The sequence below is a fragment of the Danio rerio genome, chromosome 2 (assembly GCF_052040795.2).
Source record: "Danio rerio strain M-AB ecotype USA chromosome 2, GRCz13ab, whole genome shotgun sequence".
Classification (NCBI taxonomy): domain Eukaryota; kingdom Metazoa; phylum Chordata; class Actinopteri; order Cypriniformes; family Danionidae; genus Danio; species Danio rerio.
The window spans coordinates 20,651,839-20,665,459 of record NC_141022.1 but is presented as its reverse complement, the minus strand read 5'-3'; the positions used below and the strand labels follow the sequence as shown (position 1 = coordinate 20,665,459).

The 13,621-nt window shown below is 36.6% G+C and overlaps 1 protein-coding gene across 15 annotated transcripts in view; it reads left to right on the top strand.

Moving 5' to 3' along the window:
- Positions 1-1,257: 1,257 nt before the first annotated feature.
- ptprfb (protein tyrosine phosphatase receptor type Fb) overlaps positions 1,258-13,621 on the top strand; it is a 368,772-nt gene continuing 356,408 nt past the window's right edge. For all 15 annotated transcript variants that reach the window (XM_087240178.1, XM_087240172.1, XM_087240166.1 and 12 more), the window contains exon 1: positions 1,258-1,594. The gene's annotated coding sequence lies outside the window, so the exon portion shown is untranslated. The remainder of the gene's footprint in view (positions 1,595-13,621) is intronic.

Genomic DNA, 13,621 nt, shown 5'->3' with positions numbered 1-13,621 from the left:
CACCAACGGTTTAATGCTGCTCAGAGGTGGCTGAAATGCATTTACACAGCAGATGAATACTAGATTTAAGGTGTGTTGGATTAGCCATTGTTTAGTCTATGAATTGCATCAAAACAAACACACATACACTCGAGCAGGCACAAAGCATCCTTAACTATAAAGGGAGACACACTAAAATGGATAATTTATACTGATTTTTATGCAGAATTATCTAAATGCTAAATTTTAAACTGATGCAGGGCAGCCTCTACGTGAATATAAATAGAGTTTTCCTAAAACAAGAATACTGAAACTATTTAAACGGAGTATGTATTATATTACATTACATTATAGGCTATTATATTATAGGCTATTATATTATATTAAACACTACACTGGGTCGGCGCAGTGGCACAATAGGTAGTGTTGTCGCCTCACAGCAAGAAGGCTGCTGGTTCGAGTCTTGGCTGGGTCAGTTGGCGTTTCTGTGTGGAGTTTCCATGTTCTCCCTGCGTTTGCGTGGGTTTCCTCCAGGTGCTCCGGTTTCCCCCACAGTTCATGCTGTACAGGTGAATTAGGTGGGCTAAATTATTTGTAGTATGAATGAGTGTGTATGAATGTATCCCAAAGATGGGTTGCAGCTATAAGGGCAGCCTCTGCGTAAAACATATGCTGGATAAGTTGGCGGTTCATTCCGCTGTGGCCCAGATTTATAAAGGGAATAAGCCGAAAAGTTAAAAATGAATGAATGAATGAATGAATGAATATATTACATTATATTATATCAAAAGAAAATGAATAATTTTATTCCAGCTATATAGGTTTTTTGGCCTCATTTATTTAATGCTATTGAAAAAAATTAAATAAAACCAAATCAATAACAAATTAATAATAATAATAATAAATAATAAAATTTTACTTGAGTTGAAATTGTAAAAATGTACTCTTTATAAAAATTTGCTTCCAACCAAATAACACTGCTTTAAACAACTTGATTATTTATCATGTCATTTGAAAATGTCTGGACAGATTGCATTATATTATATTGAAATGATCACACAAATCCTAATCTTTGATTAAATGTAAGATATGTAGGTTAAACCTAAACGAATATCTTAATCGCTTTAGATTGTTAGGCTAAATCCCACTAAATACCTGCATCTCATAAAGCCGTAACACAAATCTAAGCGGAGACTATCGATTCGCCAACGGCCGAATGGTGACGAATGTTTCCGAAAATTCGCGCAAGCAACCTGTGAGGCAGTCAGGGAGGGAGACGGCGTGATTGAGAGGACGGCAGGCGGGCAGACCAGCAGAGAGAGTCTCCGACCGCTCTGGAGCTGAAGCACAACTCCGCGACACACAAACTCTGGATTCACAATTTTACAACAATAGAAGCTTTTCCACTCCGCTGTAGTTATAGCGACCGGTCTCAATAACGGGATTATAACGGCCGCGTGGCACATTAGTAAAGGAAGGGGTCGTTACTCTGTGGAATCGAAGAATTTTTCCAGTCGATTTTAAAAGTGGATTTGTACGTGGCCAAGTGAACCCGGTGAAGCAAGAGGCTGCCGTGCACGGAAAGAAATGCAAACCGCGGCGGAACGGAGAGACGGTAAGTTTAGCGCGTTTCCCTCTTTCATTCAGTGTCGTTCGTGACACTTGTTTTGCATAAAGCTGTAATTATTGTTTGAATTAATGACCACACTTCATAGCCACGAGGTTTGGAGCGGTCGCGAAATACTAGTTATTTCTTATAGAAACTAACGGGTGAGTTGATGTCAGCTAAGCTAGTGCACTAGCTAAACGAACGATTAAAAACTTGCAGATCTTTAGTTTAGTAGGGTGTGCAAATAAGGCTAACGTTAGTGTAAATAAGTTCATGGAGAAGCGTTAGCACAGCAAGTTATAATCAAACCTGGTCGTATTTTGACTGTCATTTTAGTGCCTCGTGGTTTCAATTTTGGAAGAGGAGCAAGTGCAGTTTTGTCATGCAAAAATGAACTGGATAATGATATCTTACAAAGTTGAACTGTTGGTGATCTATAATGTACGGTAGACATTAGAATGCCTGCTCATATAACATCAACATACAGAACAAGTGTCGCGGGACATTCTTCTATCATTAAGCCCGCCGAGCGCGAGCTCACTTCTGCAAAGATGCTTGATCATATTTAAAAATTGCCACATATTAATGGTGTGCAATCACGTCAATGTTTTGTTTACTTATGCATTCGTCTGGAACTGGTGGTTATGGAAAAGGCGTAAATACATAATTCCTATCACGTACGTGGATAAGATTTAATGCATTTCCCCTCAAGATGCCACCGTCTGGATGAGCGTGCATGTTTAGAAACGCAAACGCCCACATATAAATATTATACAAACATATTTATGTTTTGTATGTGTGTGTGTGTGTGTGTGTGTGTGTGTGTGTGTGTGTGTTTGACGAGAACACAGCCGTGGGCTGCATTTAAAAACGACGTCTGCTGAGTTCAGTATATCTAATCGCATTATAATCAAACGCAGCCACATCGCATAGGCTAATGAGTTTGCAACTTACATGTTTCCAAACATTTAACGCCTAAACGCTTTAAATCAATTCTCACAGCCAAACCGCCATGTTAAAAAGTATTATTGACCTTTTTTGTGGATATTTAGGTGAGGCTTTACAGAAATGTGTCAGTGAGTGTGGTTTAAATGAGTAATTTTTGCTCACTCCGTTAAAACGCCAGTTCACTCAGAAACCAAAATTAAAACATTTAGTCAGAACGTTGTACGAGTTTATCGTGTAACACAGAAGATGCTCTGCATATTTGAAGTCTGAGTAATTATTTATCTTTTTCATTCTTAGAGGTTGTGAATGGTGACTGGGGTTGTCAGTATCTGACATTCTGCAGAGAAGCAGAAAGATAGGGATTCGTGCAGGTTTAACCACCATAAATGTTCTTTTATTTTGATGGTTGACATTGATGGTTCATCGAAGATCCTTTCCATTCCTTAAAAGGTTATTTTAAAGGTTCCTTAGAATAAAATGTTTATTAAACTAACTAAGATGCTTAACTGAAAGGTTCTTTTGGTTGCGTAATTGGTTAGCAACGCTGCAAGTACACAATTTAAGAACCTTCCAACAATTGTGTATGAATGAATATTGACAGACTTCAATTTTTGAGCGAGCTGTCCCTTTAACATCATCCATGCAGTGGAGTACCTGCAGAACAATGCCACTCTTGTTATGCTATAGGCATTATGCATTATTTGTTACACTGGTTTTGTTGCCCTTTCCCAGGTCCTTCCACACAGAGCGAATCTGCCTGTCAGGAGTTATTTTAAGAAGGGAGCCTATAATATACATGACCATACGTGAGCACTGTAGGTGAGGGCTTCAACTGTCCAGGGTTATTATTGATGAAAAAAACAAACAACCTACATATTTCAGGAGTGCATTTCAGAGTGCATGTGAAGCGTGTCAGCAGTTTTATATGATCTGGAAAGCCTCAAGAGCAAGTTTCGTGAAATTGCATCAGAAGTCTGGAATAATTTGGACTGGATCAACATCATTTTCTTGATTCTGTGCAGTCTTCTGGTCCTACTGTTCGTTCGCTCGGTGTAATTAGTTTAATACTCTGTCAGTTCTGGTTTTGTTCATAGAGACAGAATGGCTCCTGAGGCGAAAGGCTGGCTGGAGAACATTTGTGGTCTATTTTTTATTTATTTTTCTTGACAGGCATTAAGATGAACTGACATTATCTTCGCCAATATCACACGTGTGATTGGATCACAGTAACATTTATGTCATTGTATTTGTTGCTTTGCTGGGAACATTTCAGATACAGTCGATCATTGTGACCTGACGAAATTGTAATATAACAAAAGCAACATACCTGAATAGAATTTTCTGAAAACATTTACTTTGGGTTAGCGTTTATATATATTTTATATATATTTTATGTGTCATTCATATGCAAAAATACATAGCAGACCCTCTTAACTGAAACAAACTGTGTTAAGTTGATTCTTACACAAGTACTGAGACACTTTAATGTTAATTTCAACATATTTACTGTGTTGTTCATTTGAAAAAAAATCTATATTAAATAATGTGTAACATTTTTAACACATTATGTGATTTATAACAACACATTTATAACAGTTTCAATCATTTATTCGCAGTTTTGTTCTTGTCAGTATCAATATAATTTGGTATCCTCCCCTTCCACCCTCTTACCTACTTCATTCTGGCACAGGGAACTAATTGGCACGTTCCAAATGCCCGGCCCTCTGTTGCCACATGCTGAAAAGCCACTTGGTGCAACTTCCCCCTCGCTGACGCTGTCTTATAGTTTCCATATGCGCTGAATTTGGGTAATTTCAGGGCCTGGGCTCTAATGAGAGATTTTATTTCTGTAGCTCATCGGTTGTGGTGTCGGGGATCAACATTTATAGGACTCATATCTGGGAACTGAAAGCCTTTTGGACTTCTCAGTGGCACGTTGGGCTCTGGCATGGGAATACACAGTTTTTATTTAAACGATTCAGCCTAGTCAACACTTTTTTTAGGAGCCATGTGGCACAGTAAGTGTCGTTAAAGTCTTTAGCTTTTTAGAAGTTTCAGAAATGATCAAGATGTGTTGCATATTAGAATATTTTGCTGTAAAACTGTTAAATTTAAGCACCTTGATAAAAGACAAAACTATGAAAGACTGGATTAAATTTTTTTTAAATCTATTATTTGTTGCCAAAATATGTTAATTTCCTATACAGTAACTAAAGCTAGCCTATATGTGTATGGTAATTAATTAGGGTTGGGCAATTAATCTAAGGTGATTTAAATGCATATTTTCAGGTCAGTAAAAACCAGAGTAACACTTTACTTTAAGTCACAATTCATGATATTAACTACTAGCTAATTATCTGCCTATTACTTTTAAAACGAACTGTTTTTAAGTAGTTATAAAGTCTGCTTTTATACTACATCCCTAATACTACCCAAAACCTAAACCCAACTTTCACTTACTAACTATTAATAAGCAGCTAATTAGTAGTTTATTGAGCCAATAGTATTAGTTAAAGGTTTGTTAATAGCAAGTGTTACCAAAACCAGTTCTGTAATCAGTGGTAAATCCCAGCATGTTCTTTCAGATGGAGCAGCATTAACTAGAGTTGTTTTTGCGGATGTTCTGAGTGAACTATGATTTTGTGTGTCTGCTACATCTGAAAGCACACATTTTAAAACATGTTTTTACTCCAAACTCATTTCATAACTTGAGTCGGGTGTTTGAAACAAATTCTTCTGTGAATCGGTCCTTCACGGAATCAATTGAAGAAGTTAATCTTCTGTTTATTCAGCAACCGCTGTAGGGATTGCCTGGGATTTTTCGTGGCATATTTGGAGTTTCAGAGCAACTTCTGGCCTTTGGAGGAGATTTACTACTGATCACAGGCTTTCCTAAAAAGGTGGAGTGTGTCCTTGTAGCCTGTAGCACAATGACGTAAAAGATCAGGTCCAGTACATGTGGATGCGCACGCGCCAGAGGTTGTTGCTAGATACCAGAATTATTTGTAATATGGTTAGATTACTCATTACATTGTGCATTATATTCCCAGAAATTGGTTGCGGCTGGAAGGGCATCCTCTGCTTAAAAATGTGTTGGATAAGTTGGCAGTTCATTCCTCTGTGGCGACCCCGGATTAATAAAGGGACTAAGCTGAAAAGAAAATGAATGTATGAGTTGTGCATTATTAACATCTACACCAACCCCAACCCTCACAATAGACCTGGTCCAGTTTGCCACCATGCTATAGACTGCGCTTTTGCTAAGTTATGATTTCTATTACATTTGGAATTTATTCCGATTTATTACCCAGCCCTGATGGTAATGAGGGTCAGTTTATAGTGTGAAAAATAGAAGTGTAAAAAAAGGATTACAACGCAGGCTCATTGTGAACTCGTACCCCTTTGTACATTTCTGGAGAGTAGATATTATGTTGCCAGAGCGGCATTTTGTCTTTAAAATGAATGCTTGGGGGCGTTATGATGCCACCAACAGCTTCTGTTTCTTTTCGCTTTACCAGCTGACCGCTTACCTCCATGTGCATGGCTTTTCCGCTGTTACCAGTTTTCCCAGTCGCTCACCATGTATGTTGGCAGACTTAAGACAGTGAGAGGTATTGACTGTGGGTTAGAGTCTGGCAAAAAGGGTTCCAGAAAAAGCAGGTAAACAAAAACAAGGCAAAAAAACAAGTATATAACAGGCAGAGGTCGCGATAACCGAATATTTTCGTCATTGACAGATTTTTTTCAGCAGTGACAGAAAAATCTAAAGATGATCCGTCATTTTGACGGATTATTTTGAGGGTGATCTATAGTAATTTGTAGCTAACTGTAATTCACACTTCTGTCCAGCTGTAGGCGATTGACCTTGTTTTGTCTCCTCTTTGTCACCACTACGTACAGTTGCGGCCGGAGTCTCTTGCAGGCGAGAAACTAGGTGGAACTGTACCGAGTGTATTTTGCTATATCTGGGGTGCGTTGTAGTGCGTTGTGAGCACTACCGGACTCAGAGGGGTGCCCCCTCAGTCTCCCTTGATGCGTTTGATTACGCACAGGCAAGCACCTAGTTCAGGTCGACGCAGGAGGAAGATATGAGTTAAGGCAGATAGGAGATTTTGTTAATTTAAAATAATAAATGAATAATTTAGCCTATATGCTCGCTGTGCAAGTTAATTATTGAAATATGAATGAAAAAAAGCGATCAGAAAGACTGCAAATAAAATAACGATCAATAATAAGTTATGACGGAAGTTTTACAACCCTTTCCATCAAAATGACAGACAATGAGAAAGTCTAACACGACCTTTGATAACAGGGTGAGAATGTGGTAAGATGTGAAAATGTGGTAAAAATCAGGAGGTCATGAAATGCACCTCCTGAGACATATTTCACTATTTTCAGAAATGTATAAAGGGATATCCATAATGAGCCTGGATTTAAATATTAGCAATAAATAAGAAGGTAATTTTTTAAATTAATTGATACTTGTACTTTAAGCTATTGTGTGTTCTTGAGACTGCTCTGCCGCAACTGTGGATTAAATGTAATAATGTTGTGTTGTTTATTTTCTTAATCAGATGTATTGTTTTACTTTATAAGACCTTAGTGTAAATGAAGTATTCAGAGTAACAATAAAAAATTTGTTGACACTGGCTTTCTTTTTTATAAATAACCAAGCATCATGGTCTCAGTTAAAATATTTTACACTTGACTTTACATACAAAAACATTAGTAAAACTGCTGCTTTTAAAGTGATTAGTTTGTATCTTAAGTTAATTCAACATAAAAAAGTTCTAAGTGGCCAGTTTACTTAGAGGTTTTTAAAGTCAAGGTTAAGGCAACAGGTATACTCACGTTTTAAAAAGTAAAAATGAAAAAGTTGTAAAAAGTTGCTTTTTACAGTGTGAAAATAGAAAGTGTACGTACATTAATAGCATTTTTCATAATTATTTAGCCATCCCTTTAAGATTTTTGCATCAAGTTAAAATTTAGTATTGTCTTGCCTCATTGGAACAACATTTTCTTTATTTCAAGTCCATTTTAGCTTTTATGTTGTCTTTCCGTGGGGTTTGGTAGAAGGATGATGTATCAGCTTTTTGCAGATGTACAGTAGAAACTGAAAGCTCCACATATTTGGAAAGCCTTTGGAATGCTGAAACAACTTAATCGAGTAAATGTTAACAGACTTTTAATTTTTTGAGTGAATTATTCCCTTAAAGTGGCCGTTCTGTGTACACGTCCTGCCATAGAGGTCACATGCGTTAATCTACCCAGCTTGCTATCCCTGCATTTCCAAAGTTTTCATATTTGTCTTTCCTGTTTAGAGTCCTGTGAAGCAGTTAAGTGTTTGGAAGCTAATTCTGAAGTAATTTGGCTGCTGATTGAAAGCAGGTTCTCTATTAGTGGGCCTGCTGGTGGCATTATAAACCATTTACACCTCAGCTTTATGGGACATCTCCATTTAACAGAAAGTGGAAACAGACTTTGGCCCAGAGACGCCGCCCAGACCCTTTATATGAACAGTAGCTGAGGCTATTTTAAAGTGTTTAAGGATCTGCGTTATTTGCTTAAGTTACAGCTTTGATGGTTTGTGCTGAGAGGTAATTGGATCAGCCCTGCCCTGATTTATTTTCAACAGTATCTAAGCTAAGAAAGAGGCCTTACTGTGCAAGCTTCACTATTGAAAGTCTAACTATGTTATTGTTTCCAGCTTGTTCACTAGTGAAAGCTTATTCTTTTGACGCTTGTTAATACTGGTGCTTACATTTTTATATGTGTGTTTGATATTTGACCATACTTCAGCGTTTGACACAATAATGGCTTAAACTATGGCTGGATGCTATGATGATATAGAAATGTCAGCCGATAGAGGTTGTTTATGATTAGCAGGTTGATTACCAAGTTGCACGTCGAAGGCTGCAACTGATATTCTGCCACAGGTTTAAAAATGTATATAATTTTATATAGTTTCACTTCTTCATCTTGATCAGCCATATTTATAATGTGTCTCACTGTATTTCAGTATCGCATTATGCAAAGCAGCTGTTTATGCACTGAGGCTAGACCACTGGCTTGTGTCCATCCATCATGTTGCATAAAAAAAACACCACGTGGGTTTTCAAGCATGAAAACAATACAAGTGGAATAAAGCTTTACGTTTGTCTCATGGAGTAGAATGTTTTTTTAATTTAATTTAATTTCATTTCATTTTCGTTGGCTTATTCCCTTTATTAATCCCGGGTTGCCACAGCGGAATGAACCGCCAACTTATCCAGCAAGTTTTTACCCAGCGGATGCCCTTCCAGCTGCAACCCATCTCTGGGAAAGGAGAATGTATGCTGGTTAATTAAATGTTTTTATTTGAGCAAAAAAAGTTTATCCTAGATAAACACAGAGTAAATTGATATTTGGTGTATAAAAGAAAACAATCAAGACCCAAAGACCCAAAATAATAATTTTATTCCATTTGAAATCTTAGTCCCTTGCCCCTATCAAAACAACTAGGTTTTACAAATTTTCCAGCAAGTGGATTTTAATGATTTGTAAATAGGGATGCAACAATTTTTTGGCCTCCACAAATTATTGGCTAATAAAGGCATTTAGAAAAACGTCCATAAATAAAAGTCAAAACAAAAAGGCTATGCTGCGACACATAGCCTAGCTAATTTCACTGTCCTTCCAGCAGTAACCACAGTGCAGTCTTTCACACTAGGGGCCCTGTCATACACCCGGTGCAAGACGTGTTTGGCGTGATTTGTTGCTTTTCCAGACCGTCGCAACCCTAATTTTCATGTTTGACGCTACGTTGTTTAAATAACAAATTCATTTGCACCACTTTGTGGACCTATGTGCGTTCTGGTCTAAAATAGAGGTGTGTTAAGGTGAATCATTGGCATGTTGCTATTTTGAAGAACTAAAATTGACCACGCCGTTAACCTTCTAAAAGCAGATCTAAAGTCCAGTACAGAGCGTGTTATGCGCCTATGTGGGTTCAAACACTTACACAGTGCTTAATACAAACAGGATGTAAAGCAATACACAAATATCTTCACATTTGAAAAAATTAAAGGATTAAAATGTTGCCAATTTTTTTTTACATAAATATAAAAACCACTGCCTCCATGCCTTCTTCATCTGGGGTGGGGGGGGGTATAATGTTATTCGCTGTATTATTTATTATATGAATATTTATATTTGTTTTAATAAACACAAGTTTAGATTTGTCCACCTGTTGAGAGATGAGACTGATTGGTTTAATGCATGTTATGCTCAAAACACACCCATAACTCATTAAGTGAATGATCACAACCCTGTTAGACCATGCACCAGGGCGCAGAGTGTATTTTTCCATCCTTAAAATAGCAAAGGTGAATTTGCACACGAACAATGCTTTTGCGCCATGCGCTTTAGACTTTGTGCCTAGATTGTTAAAATAGAACCCTGGATGTGGAATTATGATTTGTTGCTATGCTGACCAAAGTGCAAGTGCAATGCAGTGGAAATTTGACCTGCACGCGCATGCTGTCAGACTTCAAAATAGCTCAATTTTTAACCCTGTGGATATTACACGTATTCACGTATACTCTAACCATGAGCTGCATAAGTCCTTTCAAGTGATTTGCTGACCGGACATTTCTAGGATGCTTGTTCTTGCTGCTTGCAATAGTTACTGTACTGTCATGACAGCACAGGTAAAACACCTCTCCACATGTTCACTGTCAATAAAATTCAGTTGTCAATAAAATAAAAATCTTATTGGGCTGTGATTTTTTTATAGGTATAATTTAAGTTATTGGTTTAAATGTAAAAAGTCTTACAAATTATATTAGGTTACTTAATAAAATAGTAAATTACTATTGCAAAGCATTTTCGGCACGGAGAATTGTCAGTTTTAGTTTTGGCCCAGAATTTTTTATTTCAGTGAATTTCTATTCAAAATTAATTACAGTTTATTTATTTATTAATACTTTTCACATAAACTTGCGTTACTGTATCTTTATAAATCACTCCTACCATCACATTTTTCTCATACTGCCCACTCTTAGCTTTCGCAGTACACTGTTGACGCCACAGACCATGTCCAGTTTGCGTTTTTTCGCGTGACTTAATAGATTAGCGAGTTAGTCACCGGGCCCCGTCACAATTGTGGTGGCTCCATTAGGCAGAAGGACGTGCCCAAGGTATGATTAGTGCCAGTGAGTCGTGTGAAGGTGACCTCCCTCTCTGTCTGTGGCCCAATCCAAACATGCAGAAACACAAACACTGTTCCCCAACTGTCTTTGTTGATTTTCTTCTCGCTACTCTTTACTGTCACTGCGATTTTCAATAATCCAATAAACTCAGGCAAGCGCTTGTCATATTGACATGCATGTGGTCCTGTGCACTGTCACTCAGGAAGATGAATGAAGAGGGAGTCGCGAGCTTCAGTACTGATAGGGAGGATTGCTTGATGTTTATGCAGCATTAATGGTCTGGTGTGTTTAACAATTAAACAGTTTGCTGTGGACTCCTTTGAATATTGAAAAGGAAGCAGCTCTGTTTGGGGAACTGCAATATGTTGTGTTGTGCTAGAGACGGGGTTGGTTTGCAGGGCTGTTTTTTTTTAAAGATTTGCTGTAAAAATATCTGTATATTAACAGTTTTCTATTTATTTATCAATAAGAATTGCATTACGAGGAATTAATCTCTGCTCTGTTAACTTGTAAAGCTGACAATTCAAATTCCAGCGTTAAGAAGGTTTCACCAATCTTAACCCTGGAGGAGGACTGTATTGAAAGAGTACAGTTTGATGGCTTGATAAACGGTTGGATTTTCATATTCATATTCACAGGAGGAACATGCAAACTTCACAAGGAAATGCCAACTGGCCCAGCCGGGACTTGAACCAGCAACAGTGCTAACCACTGAGCCACCGTGTCGGATAAAGAATTAAGTCTTTAGTATAAAGATATACTGTCAGCTTATTTTCAAGTTATTGTACCCTCATACTACACCAACCAAGACAGTATATCAATTCAAACTCACTGTTGCCAACTATTTTCAACGAACAGGCACTAAGCTCTGCCCGAAAAGTTGCTAAAAGTTGTTAATTAGTCTTTCAAAAAACCCTTTCCCACACTCTTAGTATCCACTTTTATTGTACAGGGTGGATGTTAGCTGGTTTGTTTGAATGTAAAACAAATCCAGTTGCATTAAACACAGTAGGTAAATGATTAAGAACAGAAAAGTGCAGTAAACAGTAAAACTATTTGCACTTCAAACAAGTATGTTTATGATCTGTTTTCGTAATGTAAAAATGACTGAAAGCAAATAACAAAAGCCACCCATTTAAACAATATAAATAGCTGTGCCATTTGTGTGATTTCCTCTAATTTTGACAAAGCGTTGATTTTGTTTTAACTCACATTAACATACTGTTCTTCAATAAATAATAGTTTAAAACTTTGTGCTTTTATGTTTATTTTAATATAATAATAATATTAATAATTATTATTATTGTTGTTGTTGTTGTTGTTGTTGTGAACCATTGAGCCATAAATAAACATTATTATGTAATTAATAATATAATAAAAGTATAAAAATAAATATTAAATAAAAGATCTTAGATTGAGAAAAGATCTATTCCCACATTATTGCATCTTTAGTCGTTTAAAACAGTGTGACACGTTTTTCCAAGAAAGTGAAAATAAAAGAGGATGCTATGATGACTATATTGGATCTAACAGTAATGTTGTGATGCATAAGTGAGTGCAAGTGTGTTTATTAGTCACATTGAATCAATGAAATCAGTAAAATATCTGTTCCTTGCTGCTTCAACATGAGAGCACCCTCTGGCCTTTGGATGAGGTTTATTAGTGATCACAGAGCAGTGCTTGTCTGACAAGATGTGCATGAGAATTACAGCTTTTGCTAGATTGCAATCTCGATTTAGAGTGCAGTCTTAGTTTTTACCCTGCGTTGATTGCTTTGTCTATTACAGATCATTTGATATGTATTGAGTATCTGTTTTGAACTAAAATGACTCATTTGGTTTTTAAAATGTACATCAGAGTAGGGCTGGGCGATATGGGCAAAATATTGTTTCCCGGTATTTTTAAGAGGAATGACGAAATACAATATCTATCCGGTATTTTCCCATAAATGGTTACGTGAGAGTTAAAGCCTTTATTAAAACTTTATTAAAAAATTTTTTTGGAGCAAAATGTAATTCAAACACAGGGGTTTTCCTCTTTGTTTACAATAAACAGCTGCACAAAATCTTTGAAAAATAAAGTACAGTACAGGTTTTTCTCCTGCTTAAAGCTGTTGCACAACATTTCAAATTATAAACAAAATCTTTGATAAATGAATACAGCACAGGGTTTTTTCCTGCTTAACACTATAGACAGAACTACTGAACTGTTGTGCAAATAACAAAGTAAACAGAACCATTGAAAACAGCTACATTCTTAGAGCCAAAAAAAAGGACACACTTAAATAGTAACACAACAAAAACTATTGTAGGATAGATAAGAACCACATTGAATGTAAATATGAAACACACAGTATTTTATGTCACAATTACAGTGCTTTTATAAGTAATCCTTTATAGCACAGTTGCATGATTTAAAAACATCAATTAAATCAGCTGTATATGTTTTTAGTTACACATATACATGTATGTATAGTGCACAATTAATAAACAGTGCACATATCGAAGATATCTAAAGAGAAGTCTTTCACTCATTGTAGAAAAATCCTACACTTTTTCTTTTGTTTTGTTTTGACTAAACTTGTTTTACAAAATATTAAATAAGGAAATGAAAACTATAGATATGAGAAGTACCGAAACTGGTTCAGAGTACTGTGATGAAATGCTGGTTAAGCATATAAATGTAAACAGTCATTATAACTGTCCAGAAAGCAGAGCTAAATGTTATAATGTAAATGTAAAGAAAAGACCGTCGTGTGATAAATACTGAACTTATAATCAGTGAATATAAGATTTTGATACAACACCGGCACTGCTTGTTCTTCCATGTGGCATCAGTGTCAAAGGTTTTTGAATGATTTGTTGATTTTGAAGTCTTTTGTATGACTGATGCAGTG